The following is a 19,292-nucleotide window of genomic DNA, read 5'->3' on the forward strand; positions in this document are numbered from 1 at the left end:
CCCCTCTGACGCTGCTAATGCATTCTTGCAGCCTGAAATTCCCTTTGTGAAGCCACTGCCCCTTACCTTTGTGTCCAAATTCTATTCAGCCTTTAAGACTCAGTGAAGTTGCCACTGAAACATTGACCTCAAGAAGCCTTTGTGGACCTCTAAACGTCAAAGAAATGCTCACTCATATGCAAATTATGAAGTATGCACTTACAGCTAATGTGAACATTCATTTACATATATGCATAAAGATACTATATATAATATATACATTATGTCTAGTATATATAATTATTATATATCATATACATAAGCCAGTTTCTGCATGTGCATGAACTATTTTTAATAAAAGAGAAAATTTATCGAGTGAAATGAAATAATGTGAAGTGAAATACAAGGAAATAAAGTGAAGTGGTGTGAAGTGACAGTTGACAGGAGGTCCACACAACCATGCATCACTCCATCACTGTCCAATCCCCAGGGGATAGAGAGTCCAATAAATGGAGACAATAAAGAACATTAGTAATGTGTCAGGAACGGTGTTAGATATTTTAACATATTCATAAATAAGGAGAGTAGTAAGAACAACGATGTGAGACATTTCACCGTAACAATGGCTTCAATTCACAGAATTACTTCCATGGGTGAGGCATTCTGCGTCTCATCTCATGGGACCCACCAACGTTATGTGATAGATGACATTCTATAGATGGAAAGACTGAATCTCCAAGTTCACTGACTTGCTAAACATAGTTCAGCTATGGACTTCCAGTATTAAGAATCTCATCCAGAGAGGGAGACAAACCATATGAGACTCTTGAGTCCAGGAAACAAACTGACGGTTGCAGAAAGGGAGGTGGGTGGAGGGATGGGGTAACTGGGTGATGGGCATTAAGGAGGGCATGTGATGTGATGAGCACTGGGTGTTATACGGAACTAATGAATCATTGAACATTACATAAAAAATTAATGATGTATTATACCTTGGCTAATTGAATTTAAATTAAAAAAAAAGAATCTACTCCAGGTCAGTCTAATCCTAATTCCCCAAAACTCTTGAAGTACTCCTTTACACTGCCCCCATTTGATTAAAAGGCTAAAATATAAATTATTCCAGTGAGTGAACCAAAAAGCTCTTGGGGCACCTGGGAGGCTCAGTTGGTTAAGTGTCTGACTCTTGATTTTCACAATCTCAGGGTCACAATCTCAGGGTTGTGAGATCAAGCCCTGCACTGGGCTCCATGCTGGGCATAGAGCCTGCCTGAGATTCTCTCCCTCTCTTCCTCTCTCCCTCTGCCCTTCTATGCCCTTCTCTCTCTCTAAAACCAACCAAACAAACCAACAAACAAAAAACTCACGCCCTATCCCACACTTTTTGGGTAACAAGAATTAGGGGAGTATTAATTATATGTATCTGTCAGGATCACATCTCACTCAATTGCACTCATCATACAAGGCTGTAGTGTGAAATACAGTAAACAGGACTTTTCCACCTGCTGATTCCCAAATATGCGAAGCACTCATGGATCCTCTGGCATTCAAGAAGCATTCAATAAAAAAAAGATGGAGTTGGGAACAAGCAGAATAAAACAACTTAGAGAAGAAAGTTAGAAGAAAAACTGTCATTAATAGCCCTGGTTAGATCACATGAAAAGAAAGATATATATTTTAAAGAAAATCATACTTTTAGCTCTTAGAAATTAAATATAAATTCAGAAATGAATAAAAAGGGCAGCAGAACTGGAGGCTGAAGTTAAGTGATTCTCCCAGAAAGTAAAGCACAAAGACTAAGGGAGGAGAAACAAGAAAGAAATAGTAAGAAGATCAGAGGACCAACGCAGATGTTGCAAAACGGTGACAATGGAACTAACCAATGGGGTTTGAAGAAATAGTTCAAGAGGACTTCCCAGAACCGAAGTCTTCAATTCTGAGACCGGAAGCATCCTTCTGAAGCTCGGCACAGCGGGTGGAGCACTCAGGTGCACAAAGGCACATCACCCCATAATATTTCAGAACCCTGGCAGGCAGAGCTCAAAGAGGGTCCCCAAGATCCCCCACTCCCTGTATCACTGCCCTGGTCTAGGAACAGGATGGATTTTATTTCTGTGATTAGGTTATATTACCTGCACAGTTGATGTTAAATAGGGTGACAACCCCAGTGGGCCTGATCTAACATGGTCTGGCATGAGCCTTTCAAGAGAAAGAGCTTCTTCTGACCAGTTGCAGGAAAGGAAGACAGACACTGCACGCAAATGAGGATTCGATGCCTTGTTGTTGGCTTCAAGATGGCATAAGCCACAGGTCAAAGAATCCCCAGGAAATGGCCAGCAAGGAAAATGGTCCTACAAGAGTGAGGAACCAAATTCCAAGAATGAGTTTGGAAGACATTTTTTTTCACAGAGTGAAATGGGCTAGGCTGACACTTTGATTTCAGCCTTGTGATGCCGTGGGCAGAGCCCACCCATACCGTGACAAACGTTTATGCCCCTACAGAGCTGTGAACCAAAAAATGAGTGTTGTTTCAAGCCACAAAATTTATGGTAATTTGTCATGCAGTGACAAAGTGAATACAGTTACACTGAGGCAAAGCAGATCTTACCAGCTTCCAAAGAAAAAGGGGAAAACATTTTCATATGCAGGATCAGGAATAGATTAGAACTGGGCTTTTCACCAGTAATAATGAAATCTGGATGATATGAAATAGTGACTTTCTAATTCTAATGTCAGAATTATCTCATCTTAGAATTCAAAGTATAAGAATTGAACAACTCGGGGCTTAGGGACACTGACCCGCATGCAGTCAAAAATCTGCATCTCACTTTTGACTCCCCCAAAACTTCTAATCATCTACTGTTGGCCAGAAAGCCTTACCAATAATGTTACCAGCCAATTAACACATATTTTGTATGTTACATGTATTATATACTGTATTCTTACAATATAGTAAGCTAGAGAAAGGAAAAGAAAATCATAAGAGAAAATACATTTACAATACCATGCTGTATTCATCAGGAAAAAAAAAATGCACATGGAGGTAGACCCGTGCAGTTCAAACCCATGTTGTTCAAGGGTCAACTGCAAAATAATCAATTAAGTATGAGGGTAGAAAAATTTTGTCATGGAATATCTCAAATATTTTTCATCCAGGACACCTACTATCAGGAAGCTAACAGAAAATGTGCTCCGCCCAAAATAAGGCACAAGCCAAAGAAAGGGTAAAATAAGATTTTAAAAACCTGAGAATTCAGTGTGAGAGAGGCAAGGGTAATCCCCAGGACGATGATGAAGGAAGAGCTGAAGTTGACAGCTGGACCATAATTCTAGTGAGCAACTAGGAGAATTGAAAACAGACCAGAAGGCTGTGGGAGAGCTTCTTTCAAGAGAGATAAAATCACAGGCTAATTATTCAAATACTTTGAGAGATTTGTACAACAGCGGCAAAATCTGGTGAGAATTCGTAAGAACAATATGTGAAAAGTAAGCAAACAGGCAAATCAAACAAAACAATAACTTTGAGGAAAGGAAATGTAAGGTAGGAAAAGGAAATGACCAAAGTATATATGGCCTCATATACAGAACAGACTATAGGTGTCATCAGATGAAAGTGTCATCTGTGCAGTAATAATCACATAAACACTGCATGTTGGGGAGGTGGAAACGTGCAGCATGCATGTGCAGGGCTGTGAAAGCGAACAATTCTTGTGTTTTATTGTGGGAAGTGAAGGGACTAACCCTAAATAATGGGGCCACGTCAATGTACACAGACACTACAGGCTGAGTGTTTGTGTCCTCGCCAGATTCATACATTGAAACCTCATCTCCACTGAGATGGTAGTGGAGTGGAGCCTTTGGTGATGGGGTCATGATGGTGGAGGTGCCATGACAGGATTAGTGCCTTGAGAAAAGAGACCCCAGAGAGCTCCCTGGCCCCTTCCCACATGAGAACACAACAAAAAGACAACTGTCTATGAATCAGGGAGCAGGCCTCGCCAAAACCCAACCGTGATGGCACCCTGGTCCTGCACTTCCGGCCTCCAGAACTGTGAGGAATAAATGTTTGTTGTTTAAGCCACCCAGTCTGTGGTATGTAGTGATGGCGGCTTGAGTGGACAAAGACAATCGGTCATTTAGAGAAATAAGTCAACAAAATGGTTTCAAAGTGACCGCCTCTGTAGTATGGGTGATGGGATAGGCATGGTTTGTGTAGAAGGCTCAGAGAACCACAGGACTTTGTAAATTAAACACACTCTAAAAATAAATTTTTTAAAGTAAATGGATAAAGAAGTTGTGGTACGTATATATAATGGGATATTACTCATCCATCAAAAAGAATGAAATCTTGCCATTTGCAGTGACATGGATGGAACTAGGGGGTATTATGCTAAGTGAAATGTCAGTCAGAAAAATACTATATGCTTTCACTCATATGTGGAATTTAAGAAACAACACAGATAAACACAGGGGAAGGGAAGGAAAAATAAAATAAGATAAAAATAGAGAGGGAGGCAAGCCAAAAGAGACTCTTAACTCTAGGGAACAAACTGAGGGTTGCTGGAGGGGCGGTGGGTGGGGGATGGGGTAACTGGGTGACACGCCTTAAGGATGGCATGTGATGTAATGAGCGCTGGGTGTGATATGCAGCTGATGAATCACTACATTCTACCTCTGAAACTAATTTAAAAAAAGATGTATTAAAAAAAAGATAAGTGGAGGGATGCCCGGGTGGCTCAGTCAGTTAAGCATCGACCTTCAGCTCAGATCATAATCCCAGGGTCCTGGGATCGAGTCCCACATTGGGCTCCTTGCTCTGCGGGGAGACTGCTTCTTCTCCTTCTGCTGCTCTGTCTGCAGATCTCCCTTCTTGTGCTCTCTCTCTCTCTCTGACAAATAAATAAGTAAAATCTTAAAAATAAAAAAAGTAAATGGAAAGGAGGGACAGAAGGAGGGAGGGCAAGAGGGAAGGAAGGCAGGGCCTGTGTAGAGGAATGCCTTATTGATTTGATGTGCGATCCTCCCGGAAGTTTTGTCCCTATGAACCAGGAGTCTGTCCGTAACTATAGGCTGGCAAACTCTTAATTGAAGCGAATCAAGACAGTCCTGCTTTGGCTCCTCTTCCTAGGCGGACTCTAGTTTCTTAGGAACAACTGGGGAACACAGAATTTGAGAGATGCATTGTGTGAAGTAATTGTTTGCTTAAAGAATATTTGCGCAGCAGTAGCGGTGAGAGGTTTCATATTATAGGAGTGACACCGCACTGACGTTCTGTGGGTTTTCTTTTGATCCATTAACAGGCAAAACTCTCAGTGGATTTGATCTGAAAATGATATAGTGGGTATTTTCTTGCCAGAATGTATAATTTTCTAACACGATGCCTTTGGCACATATAATGAAGCTGTCTGGGCCGACATGATGATATTCTCACGGTAACTCTAACTTTGACCAAATAGGATTATGGAGGAAAGGAAAAAGAAGAGAAGGGAGCACCTTGTTTATAAAGAAACTGGAGGGGTGGTGGGAAGAGGTGATTTTGAGACAAGGTTGTATTCAGAAGAAAGGTGGCTTAATGAAAAGAACATGGTTTTTGAATTCCATCCAGTGTGGGTTTGAGTCCTGGCTTACCCATGCTGGAAACCTTGGGCAAATGGGATTCTGTCTTCTTATTTTTTTAAAGATTTATTTATTAATTTTAGAGAGAGAGTGCACAGGGAGGAGGGACAGAGGGAGAGGGAGAGAGACTCTCAAGCAGACTCTGTGCCGAGCATGGAGCCTAATGCAGGGCTCTATCTCATGACCCTGAGATGATGACCTGAGCAGAAGCCAAGAGTCAGACACTTAACCAACTGAGCCACCCAGGCATCCCTGGATTCTGTCTTCTTCTTCTTCCTTGTTTTTAATTATGTTGTGTTAGTCACCATACAATACATCACTAGTTTTTGATGCAGTGATCCACAATTCATTGTTTTCGTATAACACCCAGGGCTCCATGCAGTACGTGCCCTCTTTAATACCTATCACTGGGCTAACCGGATTCTGTCTTCTGATCAACTTTTATTTCCTCCACAAAACGGGAAAGCTAAGTCATGCCTTGACATGAGATTGTGAAGACTAGTAATTCTGATGCAAAAGATCTAACATTGTGTCTTGGAGACTCTTAATAAATATCATGTGCACACACATACGTGCATGCACATGGGCGTGCACACACATCAAGGAGGCAAATAGGAGGGGACAAGACTAAAAGTGGTCAGATCCTACCCCAGTGAAATCTTTCGGTTTCTTTATCCCTACATCTAGAGATACACATCTATATCTCTTGAACATGTCTACCTCTTCTCATGGTCCCTGCCTGTTCTCCTAAAATCTCACTGAGGTATCAGCTGGTATCACTGAACAGAAAAGTACACAACATAGTTCCTTTCTGTGCACAGCTCATGGTCCAGTAGAGAACACAGATTTGTAGAAAAAAACATTTTTTTAAAGGATGAATGCAATATGATTGTTCTACTAGACCTAAGTACAAGGAGCAGTCAGCTGGATAGAGGCCTCTCAATTCAAGGTGAGCCATAGAGCATTCTAACAGTGGGATGGCATTGGGGTGAAGCTCAGGGAAAGGAGAGATGACTATGGGTTTAATCCCTCTTATTTCCAAGGTGTCCTGCCGATATAAGCTATAGTATGTATCGGTGGACACGGCCTAGATGTAAGGCTGCTCCATGACCTAGTATGAAAGGTTAATTCTCTTCCTTGCAGAAGTGTTCAGGGTGGCCAGAAAATACAGCTCACTCAGATATATTTGTTTGATTTCTTCCTCCTTCCCTTCCTCCCTTCCTTCTCTCCTTCCTTTCCTCCCTCCTGATTTGAGCATCACAGCCATGCCAGGTACTGGAAATACAGAGGTGAATAAAAACAATCCTTGACTTTGAAGTGTTGAATATCTAGCAAGAAAGACTTTCAAGAACTTAAATCAGCAGCAAAATAGAGATAAGATATGGCCAGTATAATTAAAAAAAAAAAAAGAACCAAGAAATTTCTCTTTGATAGGGGAGGACCTGGAGGTTTCTGTATGAGTGGGCCAGGGCAGGGAAGATTGATGTTTTCTGAAAGGCATGAGAATAATAAGACTTTGGCAAGTATTTGTAGAAAGGAAGAGCATCCCAGGCTCAGGAAACTGGTTAAGTAAAGTTTTGGATTTTGGAGAGCAGAGAATTATCTGGGGAATGAAACTGTGAAACAGTCTCTAAAGCATAACGCTCCCATTCAGAAGCCACCCCCGAAGTGCACAATGCCCAGCTGTTTCTAGTCTGACATCAGTGACAGATGAGCACCTTCTCGTGGCTGGTGAGGGCTCATGAACAGCATAGGTGGGAGCACATTAACTCAGATACTGCCTGGCTTTACGTGAACTAAGCCAGATCTTAGTCATTCCATTAGACATGGATTTCCTCGTAACAGCAAGGCCCTTTTAAAACTGAGTTCCATTTCACTGTTTACAAAGGATCTTCACATTCAATCCCTCCACATCCAGGAGAATATGCATTATTATCCCCATTTTACAAGGTCAAATGTGCTTCCCTGAAGTCATGCATCTATGAGTGTCATGTGAAAAGTAGTGCAGAGACTGGCTGAAGGTCTAGGGCAGCTGGGGAAATGATAGTACACCTGGATAGTTGGGACACTTGGAATTGTAGCTTTAAAGATGGTTCACACTGTGCTGAAAGGAGCTGCTGTCAAAACTCAAATAAGGACAATCTACCTTTAAATAGCAGAGACTTCTGAGCTCTATATTAAAATAAAAGCCCAAGTTTTAGGTCTATTTATCTGATAAGAAGGAAGGAAATTCTAAGGAACAATGGACTAAAGTAATAGCTAGTTAATCTTAAGTTAAACATCAGCTGTGATACAGTGAAATGCACTGAGGAGAAAAATGGAAGATTGCCCCCTTGGGATAATTTTTAAGGTAGAAAATAATTTGCTGGAATTGCTTAAACAGAATTGGCTCAGCAGTGGGCTCATGTCCTAAGCTAATACAGTCAGAGTGAACCTTGTGACTTCAATTGGTCACACTTCACATGGTCATTTACATGCCGGATCTGAACCAGGTAGGACGAAGTCTGAGAGCTGTATTGAGCCAGCTGGTGACTCTGAAAGCCTGTTGGAGAATGGGATCAGCACAGAGAAAGCACAGCCAAGACACAGAAAGATACAAGAACCACATCCTGATGGCCTGTGGAATCATGGCCCGTGGCATGAAGTCAGATGGGTTCCTGGGTGGATGAGCCACATAAGACAATGCATTCACTTTTGTGGTCAAGTCAGTTTAAATCAGGTGTTTTGTTACTTTAAACTGAAATAGTCTCAATTAATAAAAGACTGCCATGGAGTCAAGGTCTTGGGAAATAAATTTAAAGACCATCTTGGTTCTGATGCAAGTTCATAGGCAATTTGGGGGGCCTATTTAGACAATGATAGAATGGGTACTTTCATGTCCATTATCAGAGGAAATCCATACGGCTTATCCAAAGAGGACTTGAAGAAAACTTCTAAAAATGGCATTAATATAGACATATAAATTACAGAAATTGGTCCTGTCATTCCTTTGCTGATGTGTAAGACTGGAAGGTGCCAGGATGCCTGGCTGGCTCAGTCGGTAGAGCATGTGACTCTTGATCTCAGGGTTGTAAGTCCAAGCCCCACATTGGGTGTATAGATTACCTAAAGATAAAAATAAATTTAAGATTGGAAGATGCTGCAGGGAAGCAACAATGGACTGACTCTCAAGAACTGGAGAATAAAATCGTTGTATCCTTGGAAGCCAACCTGGTACTAACACAGTCTATGTTCTTGGAAAATGTGGATTGAATGAACAAAGGAGTGACTGAATATATTACCATACAAATGCCCATTTTTTTCAAAGCTACATCTTTGGAATCAATACCTAGAGACAGAAAAATAAATAAGATATTGCCCAACCCACAACCACCAAGAGAGTTTCACAATGTACTTACACGGCAATTCGCATGGTAACCATGTGGATGGCCTGATGGGTGGAGGGGCAAACACCATATTGAGGAAACCAAAGCACAGTTATCCATGACCCGCCAAAGCCACCTGTGTTCTCAAAGCCCATTCCCACCTCCCAACACATCATACATCCAATTTCATAGAAGTCTGAGACAAGCAAAGGAGACCCTGAGGAGCTCTCCACAGGATCTGAGAGTCGGGTTTTCTCAAGTAGAGCATCATCTATCTGCTGTTGCAAAGCTCTTGGCCCAGAGTGAGTCAGAGCAATGGCCCCTGGCAAATTACACCAGCTTACCCTGATTTAGAGGACTTAGTGAATTTTTACAAATGGAAATAATAAACCCAGAGGAAATATTATGAAAACGAATCTGTAAACATTGAAATTGAATGTAATCATGAACAAATCATAGCTTAGACTAATGAAGAATAAATTATGCTGGATTGCAGAACCAGCTTTGTTCCTCAGTATGACTGCAAAAAAAAAAAAAAAGGTCAGTGGGAAGAAGGGCCCTTGTGACTCTGGACTTAAAGATATAATTTGAGGAGCCACTGCAAAATCAACCTCTGAACTGGACCATGAGAGCAGGTTGGCCACTTGAGCCAGAAAATAATAAAAATATTATAATTTCTTTGCAGGAGCTACGCATTTCTTGCTCAAAATCTTTCGCACTTTTTCCCCCTCCTCTACTCTTTTCTGCTCAAGAAAGATAAAGGCTTGGGGCGCCTGGGTGGCTCAGTCGTTAAGCATCTGCCTTCGGCTCAGGTCATGATTCCAGGTCCTGGGATCAAGCCCCGCATCGGGCTCCCTGATCGGTGGGAAGCCTGCTTCTCCCTCTCCCACTCCCACTGCTTATACTGCTTATATTCCCTCTCTCGCTGTGTCTCTCTCTGTCAAATAAATAAATAAAATCTTTAAAAAAAAAAAAAGAAAGATAAAGGCTTGTTAATTCCTTGGGATACATCTGACCCAGATTTTTGATCTAAATACCATCATCCTCCCTCCCTCCCAGAAAGATATTGCTGAATAGCAATTTTGTTTTTCGGAACCAGGTCTTTAATACTTCCTTATTAACATGATGTCTTTTTTTCCCTTTTATTCCTACTGAAATTGCAGGTTCGATTCAGCAACACCACATTTTGGGCCACTTCCTGGCATTATCAGCAACACATTGTCTTTTGCATCTTTGCTGACCAGATCACTAACTTTAAAACTTTATTCTGAAGAATTTGCCTTGTTTGTACATCTCCCCATTAGTATATCTGAGATAGATGCATTCATGCTCTCTACTTCCACCCATCCAACTGTTCAAAAAGAGCATATAAGTTTTCAAAGAAGGTATGTCTCTATGAAGACAGACCACTTAAGTCATGTTCCCCATCCAGAACCACCTACAATCTGGCTTCTGTCACTTTTGCCTTGTTCACACCCTCAGTCCTGAGCTGACCCAGATTTGATCCTGTGATCTTTCCGTTTCTGCTTTCCAAGACGGCTTCCAGCGATTCCTGCCTCCTAATTTTCAAGCTCTTGAATAGGGCTACAACTAGAGAAATAGTCCAAAAATGGCAGAGTGTGACTTTCAAAGCTAGGTCATAAAAGTCTAAGTGGTTTTCTCCTTGCCTTCTCTTGGATCACCCAGTCTGGGAGATGCCAGCTGCCATGTTGTGAGCACACTCAAGCAGCCCTAAGGAACCATCCATATGGCAAGGACCTGGAGCCTTCTGCCAACAACCAGCAATAACTTGTCAGGCGTCTGAGTGAGCCATCTTGGAAGTGGACCCTCTAGTCCCAGGCAAATCTTCAAATGACGGCAATCCCAGCCAAAACCTTGACTACGATTTCAGGAGAGATCCTGAGCCAGAAACACCCAGCCAAGCTGCTCCTGGATTTCTGACCCACAAACGCTGTACAAGATAGTAAGTGTTTATTGCTGTTTCAAGCCACTGAGTTTTGGGATAATTTCATAGTAACAGATAACTAATGCCTGGGGGCACTTTAGGTTCTGTTTATCTGGCTTCAGCATTAACTTCCTTACTTAAACTAAGATGGAAAAACAAACAAACAATTCAAGGACTTTGGATATTTGTCAGTATTTACTAAATAATATGGGTCAGATATTGTCATTTAAACGAGTGGTATTATGTATGCACTACTACTTATTAACTGAATTATGGGCATAAAATTATACGTATGATACAAAGTTTTTAATGAGAATTAAATGAGATACACATGTAAAAAGTTCACCAATGCCTGGCACATAGTTAACACTGAATACACATTAGTAATAATAATAATAAATTAAAATGATAATTTTATTAGTAATATTTTGGTGCTGAAGCTGAGCAAGATCCTAACAGGTAGATAGCAGATCATGACCCAAGCCCAGCTCTATTTGGTTCCACTAGCCACGTTCTTAATAATAACCAATTGGCTATAATTATTTATACGGTGTTCTATCGAGCCAAGCACCCCCTTGGTCATTTGGGATAGAAAGGAAAATAACAAACACTGTCCCTCCTCAAGGTCTTAGAGTGAAGTAAAGTAACTTATATTTTATAAGTGCAACCAAAAAAGCATCCTGAAAAGCACCAGGATGGAAATCCATGCAGCGTGAAGGGAGGACACAAAGAAGGAAGGGACCAATTAGCTGCTTGGGCTTAGTTTTTACCTCTAGCCATTTTTGGCCCAGGCACTTTGGGATTCACCTTCCCCACCCTCCTTCCCATGGACTGCCATCCAGCCACACCAAACTGCTTCATGTCTCATGTGCCCTGGACATCTCACAAATGAAAATGCTCGCTCCCATCATTCAGACACCAGCATGCTGCACTGGGGACCATGGCTTTTGAAGGGCAGTGCTTCTGGGTCTGTGATAACGGGCTTTGGCAGCCACATTAGTGGATTGCCAAGGGTAGCCTGAGGCTCCTGTGGCTTGCTGCATCATGGCCTCCTGTCTTGGGTTCAGCACTGGATAGGAGAGAAGATGAACACTCCAGTAGCAGGGAAATGGTATATAGGCAGCTTTTTCTCCATTAAGAATTGGCCAAGTGATGTGGATGAAATTCTACCCTTGAGAAGAGCTCCCTGCAAGGTCTCAACTCCCCCCAGCGCAAATTTCCTCCAGAACCTTACTCTTGCTTAATCAAATTTACTTTTCCTGCCATAAGGAAAAAAGAGGACTATCCTTCTTATTCTTCAAAGAGGGTAAAGCCTAGAAATGAAAACATTTTGATTTAGCAGGTGTTTATTTTCAATACTTGTAGCATCCTATAGAGACAGTGTGCTGAGCCATAATGTTCCTGTCCCTCAGTGACAGACCCTGACCTACTAAGCCTTTGATGACCAGGGATAATTGCAAATGGGAACATCCCTAAAACATCATTTTCCATTGTAAACTGCTTCCCCCCAGCGGAAGCTCAGCTGGCCACTGAACTCAAAACTATAAAACGGATGTGAGAGCGGGATGGGCTGAGGTGTGGGCTTCAGCGAGCCCTCCACCACTATCCAAGCTTTAATTACAGACTTGTCAGTGTGCCCCAGGCTATATAATTGTCAGAGGAGAAGAGCAGCATGCAGAATCCAGAGGACATAGGAAGGGACAGTGGTTAAAATGGGGGAAAATCATCTCTTGCCTTGTAAACTCAACCCATTTGATCTGTGGGACATTGACAGACCATAAATATGGAACTGCATGATGCCATTTTTATAGGCATTTTATGAGTGTAATAACCAGGAGAAGGCTTGCCCAGGACTGAAATACAGTTGTGGTTTATGGAAATGGTCACTTTGGTTGGTTCTCTCTCTCTACCCTCCTTTTGCATTCTTTATGCAGATACATGATTTAGCTGTTCCTAGTTATATGAATATATAAAAATACAGCTTTCTATCCTTCTGAGGAGGGCCAAAATGAACTTGAAACCTTGCTTTTTGGGCTGTTTTTATACTAATTAATGTTTTTATTGCAACCCATTTATAGTTAATGATGCATCCAATAGCACTGCAATTTGGAAGATGTAAATGATGTTATATTTTTTTATGGGTTCAGCCTTTTTTTTTTAACCTTTTATATATCATGGGGGGGGTGGAAAGGAAATTATCAGCCTCAGTTCATTTTCTAGGTTAGAAAAAAAACACTTTGCAACTTTCTTTCTTAATTGAATGTGGGGTTCCTCCACTGTCCTGCTTAATTCCTTAACACCCATTCAGACAGGCAGAGAGGCGTTTGAGCAAGTCATTACCACATGTGAATGCATTAACTTGGAAATTGATTAATCCATCATATGAATGTTTCCAACCACTCTGAGGCAGACAACAAAATTCTAATGAAAACCCATTGTACGTGGGAGGGACAACACCATTGACAACCATTTTCAATCAATCCAAAGGCCCCAGTTAACCTTTCTTGGACTTGGCTTTGTTGTGCTATGTAGTTTAACAAGATTGAAGATCTGGCTGAATCCAATCAAGTAAGGTAGTACCTGTACTACCAGTGCATCAGAGCAAAGTTGGTCTCTGATGCTAGATGGCAGGGTAAGGGTGCAAGAGTTTGATGCGGTGTCCAAAACACCACATTCCTCCACGGACATAAAGCCAAACACCTCCCCCTTCTCTCTCTTCTCCCACCCTCCCACCCTCTCTTTCTCTCTTTCTTCCCAGTAACCAGGTCGATTAACACGATCATAAATTACATTTTGTGTGGTATATCAGAAAGACCAGGAGCACAGACTGGTCTTTTACAACCAACTTATAAGAGAGGATTTACTATTGCGAATTGCTATCTCCAATTTTATTGATGAGGAAACAGGCTGAGGCAGTTTAAGGAACTTGATCAAGGTCACAAACAAGTAAAGGCTGAGTCTGACACTTGAACCCTATTTTATAATGCATGATAATCCTCTTCATTATGCACTACCATCTTCATTTTATATAAGAAAAAGGACACGGGGGAAGTAAAAAAAAAACAAAAAAAAACCTTGCCAAAGATTACTCAACTATTAAGCACAAAACTGGCTTTTGAATACCAGCTCTGTGAGGATGGAGAATGAGATTCTATTCTAAAATTAGGGACCTAAAAGGCTAGATTTCTGTAAACACAGATCATTGTCCAATCCTTGAGTGAACTCATAGACCAACAATGGTTACAAAAGTATTAACTGTTGCCGAAATCTCATTTCTCAATTATACCAGGTAGTAATTAATAAAATAAAGGTTATGAAAAATATCTGAAAAAAATCTGAAGGAAAGAAACCAAAAGATTCTTCCAAAATACTGAAAATTGTGTTAGTGAATGGAAAAGAATCTAAATGGTCCCCTTACCTCCTCTTCTATCTTTGTGATATATATCTTTTTTAAGAACTGAGAAACACCCTACCAGCCTTCACAATTAATCTGAAGTAGAATACACAAGTTCATGCCATAATGGGAGAAAATACATAAATAAACATAAATTATGGGTCAGGTAAGACCAATCCTGCCTCAAAATAAAGTACATCATTACAGCAGAGCGGAGTTGGGCGTGAACAAATTGGCAGAATGGGAGGGGGGGTAGAAAGTCCAGAATTAAAGCATAGGTAAGAATTTGGCACCTGGTAAAAATAAAATTTAAAAATTCAAGAGATTAGAAGTGTTTATTCAACAGCTGATGGGAGGAAAAATGGTAAGGATTTGGATATTTCAAACCTTATACTCAAATTTCAGTTGCTTTTTTTAATAATACAATTACTAGAAAAAATATATATATAAAATCTCAACATACAAAAGGCAGATGTATGGCATAATATCCACACTCTATGAAGAAAAACTCATAAATTTGACAACACAAAAACACGACTGCACAGGAAAAAATATCAACAATGCAAAAAGAAAAGGGAGAAACAGGAAAAATCTTAAAAGTCAGCCAAGAAATAAAAGATCGGTTCTCTTTATAAAGAACACTGTAAGTCAAGAAGAAAAGAAGTCCCTCCAATGGAACATATAGTCAAAGGATGTGAAATTACTGACTTTCGAAGAATAGACATATAAATCAGTCTTAAAGTATTAAAAATATATTATCAATGCACATATGAAAAAGAAAAAGACTATTGAAAATATAGTGTTGCATTTTTCAACTATCAGACAGAAAATGATTCGATACTTTGAAACCATACTGTGTTGGAGAGGAAACGGATTACTAAGCATGTTTATATAACACTGTAGAAAGGTAAATTGATACAACCTTATAAAAGGCTGGTACAGCCACTTTGGAAAACAGTGTGGAGTTTCCTCAAAAAATTAAAAATAGAGCTACCGTATGACCCAGCAATTGCACTCCTGGGTATTTACCCCAAAGACACAGATGTAGTGAAAAGAAGGGCCCTATGCACCCCAATGTCCATAGCAGCAATGTCCGCAATAGCCAAACTGTGGGAAGAGCCGAGATGTCCTTCAACAGATGAATGGATAAAGAAGATGTGGCCCATATACACAATGGAATATTACTCAGCCATCAGAAAGGCTGAATACCCAACTTTTACATCCACATGGATGGGACTGGAGGAGATGATGCTAAGTGAAATAAGTCAAGCAGAGAAAGTCAATGATCATATGGTTTCACTTATTTGTGGAACATAAGGAATAGCAGGGAGGACATTAGGAGAAGGAAGGGAAAAATGAAGGGGGGGAATCGGAGGGAGAGAGGAACCATGAGAGACGATGGACTCCGAGAAACAAACTGAGGGTTTTAGAGGGGCGGGGGTGGGGGGATGGGTTAGCCCGGTGATGGGTATTAAGGAGGGCACGTACTGCCTGGAGCACTGGGTGTTGTACGAAAACAATGGATCGTGGATCACCACATCAAAAACTAATGATGTACTGTATGGTGACTAACATAACATAATAAAATAAATAAATAAATGAAAAAGAAAGGGCAGATTTTTTCTTCTCCACTTTTCTATCTACCCGCCCCTTAGACTTTCTCTGCCCTTCTGTGTGCTTCCCTGTCCCAAGACCTTTATCTCCGTGACTTCATCACCTAGATTTCTTTGCCCCTTGACTTTTGGTTGGATTCAGCGAATGAGAGTTTCCAGAAAGGTGGGAGTATGTCACTCCTCTCCTTATAGGATGCGCCTGAGGGGCGATCACTGGACACTGACATACACTGGCAAGGTTTAACTTTTATCTGGAGGAGGCACCTTGGAGAGGGCTGATTCAGAGGCTCTGGGAAGCGGTGCCCAGCTGGTCCTGCCTGGAGCGATTCAGCTGTTACCCCAAACCTGGGAAGCCCATCCGGCCAAACCAAGGCCCCTCAGCAAAGAGACCTTCTCATTGTCCTTGATACACAGCTCACTGACCATCTCTTGCTCTTCCAAATTGCCTTCTAATTCAGTGGCTTTCCAAAATGTTTTCCAAACTCCAAGTATTTTCACTGACAGATTTTCTGTTTTGTTTTGTTCTGGAAGTTTCAATGCCCTGGTAACGTTCTCCTACTGTGGTATTATTGAACACCTGTCTAGGGTGTCGCACATGTGCCTGTGTTCCTCTCTCTCTGAAGGGGCTATCACAGCATCCTAGGAAGTCATCCTAACTCTGCCTGGGGACACTTCACTGAGGAGGTGACCACAAAACTGGGTTCCAAAGATGTCAGAATTTGCCGGGAGCACAAGGAGGAGAAATGGCTTTTGAAGAAGAAAAACCTGTGTGTGCCGTGCGAGCGCAGGTGGGGGGATGCCGGGGGCGTTCGGGGATGTCGGTGACTTGCGTGCAGCTGGTAACAGAATGGGATGCGGGACAGAGACAAAAGCTGAGTTTGGATGAAAGGGCAAGTTTCTCCTGGAAAAGGCCTTCTATACCCTTGCAAAAGGGACGAGGGTCTCTCCAAGTATCTGTAACAGGATGTGATCACCGTGAGACACTCTGTAGAAAGTGCTCCTTGTCAAAAGTTTCAGAAGTGGCACACTGTATCACCCCCCGAGATCCACAAAGCACAGCAGCGTCTTAAAGCCTCTGAGAAGTCCTGCAACAGTAATCCCTCCTCCGCTTTCTTTAGTCCAGAATTTCCATCTTTGTTTGCAGGAATCAAGCCACAAAGTCAGAAGTTTGCAGAGCATGCTGGTGAGGGCAAAACCTCTTCAACAACGTGGCGCCAGAGGCAGAGCCTCAAAGAAAATGTTCAGGATCTGCGGGATCAAAGATTAATAACTTTCTCAAAACAGTAACAAAAGGAGCGAGGGCTCTGACATAAGAAAATCAACCTTTCAGTGTCTATTGTGTGGACCTAGAAGCATCCAAAGGAGGGCCCATGGGATCTGGGAAAAAGAAATGAAAGTTAGATTATAATAGAATATATTCTTTGTTTCCTCAATGAGGGTGGCTTGATGTTTATTATATGTAATTATAGTTTGCTATACAAAAATTGAGCTTAAGATAACTACATAGTAACTGCTTATTGATTTCCGTTTGAGAGGTTTCTTGCATTTGCTGTTTAATTTTTTCCCCCCGCAGTGGGCCAGGCAAGGTGGGCAGGAGGGGGCAGCCAGATAGGATCATGTGAGGGCCCACAGGTCGGGAGAGGGGTCTTCTTTCTTTCCTTTTTTCTTTTCTGTTCTTCTCCTGCAAGTCCCTCCAACACAGGCCATCTGTCCCTTCTTCCCTGGAGTTAAAAGCAACCTACGTCAGACTGAAATGGATAAAAAGATAAATCACCACCCCTCTGCTGAACGGTGAAAGCTAAAAGGAAGAAAGAAATTGCATTTGCCTTTGCACTCAATATATCAGAGTAATTTATGTCATAACCACTCTGCCTGCTCTCATATAGACTCAGTTTTAACTAAAATCAATCTCTGCAAACCTGTAATAGCTTTCTTTGTAAGGATCTTTAAAAAGAGGGGGGTGCTGGAATCTGGTTCCATTAGAGGCAAGACTGCTTTATTGCTTCACAAAATCACTCATTCTAATGAGGCGCAAGGTTAAGAGACATCCCGTGAACACCTCAAACAGTTCACGACCGGCGAGGAGCTCAGAATAAGGTGGTTCAGGTTCATATCCAAACCAGGCAGGGAAAGGTTAATCGTGCAGATTTTTAGACCATGGCAGAGGAGTCGCTCTAGAGTCAGATGGGGTTGGAGCCAGCTCTGGGGAGGGGGGACCCACTGCTGAGACCAGGAGGGATCCCGGTATGTCCCTGAGAACATCCTGAGGACCAACAGGTGTCAACAGGGTCAGCCACACCATCTCTGGAGGTTTGCTAAGTGGGGAGAGCAGGGCAGCATGTCCGTGAGCACTCACTGTGATAATGCCAAATGCTTTTATGATGGCTAGACTGTGCCTGGCACGGCTCTGCTCCCAGGATGACCCTGCAACGTCTGAGCTATCATTTCCCCCAATGACAGAACAGGAAACTGAGACGAAAAGAAGTTAAGCAGTTGCCCAAAGTCATTAGGCAGCTAGTAAACAGCTCTGATCTGGAGCTCAAACCTACACTGTCTAGTTCTGGGTTACCGGGGCTTAAACCAGTCTGCTCTCCCACCTCCTCCCTCATCTATTAGATGTTGTACACAGGACTCCATTTTTAAAGACATTTACGTATTTACGTAGGTATGTATTTATTTAAAATTTTTTATTTTAATTCCAGTGTAGTTAACATACAGTGTAATATTAGCTTCAGGTGTGCAATACAGTGATTCAACACCTCCGTGCATGACTCCGTGCTCATCCCCCTCACCTACGCCCCCCAGCCCCCCACCTACCTCCCTTCTGGTGACCATCAGTGTGTTCTGTAGAGCTGAGAGTCTGTTTCTTGCATTGTCTTTTTTTTTTCCTTTGTTTATTTTGTTTCTTAAATTCCACATATGAGTGAGATCATACGGTATTTATCTTTCTCTGACAGACTTATTTCACTTAGCATGATACCCTCTAGATCCATCCATGTTGTTGCAAATGGCAAGATTTCATTCTCTTTTATGGCTGAGTAATATTCCTCTGTGTGTGTGTGTGTGTGTGTGTGTGTGTGTGTGTGTGTGTGTGTATCCTGGCTTCAACTCCATCTCCACTGTTACTGGCTGTCCAACATAAGCTCATGCTCTCAGCCTCACTACACCTGGAAAAGAGTGACAAAGTGGGTTCAAATAGGGAACAAATGTAAAGTTCTCAGGCCAAGTCCTAGCACAGAGAAAGTTATCTGTAAATACTGGATGTTTTTATCACTGAATTCAAAGCTGAAACAAATCTTAAAAATGAAGTAATCCAACCTACCAACTTCACAGAGAAAGATGCCGAGGCCCAGAAAAGCAATGTAACACATAAATTCCAA

This window comes from Callorhinus ursinus, unplaced genomic scaffold (genome assembly GCF_003265705.2).
Source record: "Callorhinus ursinus isolate GAN/ISIS: 27379988/994484 unplaced genomic scaffold, GSC_fseal_2.0 scaffold5, whole genome shotgun sequence".
In the NCBI taxonomy this organism is placed as follows: Eukaryota; Metazoa; Chordata; class Mammalia; order Carnivora; family Otariidae; genus Callorhinus; species Callorhinus ursinus.